This window comes from Hibiscus syriacus, unplaced genomic scaffold, assembly GCF_006381635.1.
Source record: "Hibiscus syriacus cultivar Baekdansim isolate YM2019G1 unplaced genomic scaffold, ASM638163v2 tig00002511_pilon, whole genome shotgun sequence".
In the NCBI taxonomy this organism is placed as follows: domain Eukaryota; kingdom Viridiplantae; phylum Streptophyta; class Magnoliopsida; order Malvales; family Malvaceae; genus Hibiscus; species Hibiscus syriacus.
Window position 1 is genome coordinate 6365408 of NW_024061932.1, and position 1306 is coordinate 6366713.

The following is a 1306-nucleotide window of genomic DNA, read 5'->3' on the forward strand; positions in this document are numbered from 1 at the left end:
AATTTCAAGTCAAAACATCGACGTTTTTTTTAGCTCAATCGCCGAGAAAATCTTAAATTCATCGCCGATCGTTGCTCAGTTTACGACACCTCCCGCACCATCGTGTTCCTTGTGCCGTTTCGAGTCCGTCGGTGTCATCCTCGGTCTCCGTCGACGGCGGCGCGTGAGGAGGTGAAGCAGTCAAACTTTTCAATTTGTTGAAAACGAGCTCTCCGCCGTTCAAAAATTTGAACCGATCTTTGTAAGTATCTCGAAATCGCTCAAAATAATTTTTAGAAATTTTTCCATGATTTTTAGAGCCCCGAAGGACACCTCACGCGCCCACACGCGCCGCCGCAGGGCGAGTGAAAGTTGGAAATCGGTTTTGAACTGGTTTTGACCGGTTTAACCGGTCCCGACCCGACCCGTTGACCCGACCCGACCGTTGACCGTTGACTGTTGACCGGTGCTATTCTGGGAATTTATTCGATTTTGGTGCTATTATGGGAATTAATTCAAAACGGGTGCTATTTTGGCAATTAATTCGAAAAGGGGTGCTATTTCTGTAAAATGGTTGACAGTTTGTTGACCTCCTTTGACCGACTATTAAACGATCATTAATCTTTTTCGAAAATACCTATCCTGACAGTTTTCGATGTCCCGAATCTGTTTTTGGGGTCCGTTTTGCTAAATTCAAACCCGAAAGTCTCCAAATCGCCAGTCAAACCCGTTGACTTTAATTTTAACCAAGAATTCGAAATTTCAGAAGGTCATACTTTATGTTTTTCGACGTCCTGAATTTGATTCCGAAGTTCGTTTTGCTAAATTCTGACCCAAAATTCCCGAATCGAGCTTGTGAACCCAAAAAGGCTTAGTATTTTAGTATTTTGATTATTTATTTGAGATATGGTTAAGGAATTGATTAAGTAAGATATTTTATGAAGGTACTCGTGTTTCACCTGAGCAAGGATAAGTCAGGTCCGGTGTTGTCCGTTCTTCAGATCAGTCCAAACCGCGTATTACAAGAACTACCCGTAGGTTTCCGTATATTATTTAAGTAAAGATTAAGATTATTTTTTTATTAGAATTCCAATAAGGATTTTTCCAATTCGTAGGATCTAGCGCTGCAGCAGAGCGTGATCGACAAACCCAGTAGTAGGCTTCCCTATCCGATTTCTCAGACTGTTACAGGTGTGTTTCCTGATAGTGTTATATTATTGTTTTAAAGTATATAAATATCTGAATACTGTGTATATGATTTCTGATTTACTGCATATTTCTGATATGATTTATGGTTATGGTATTTATTCCGTTTTCTGAATACTGA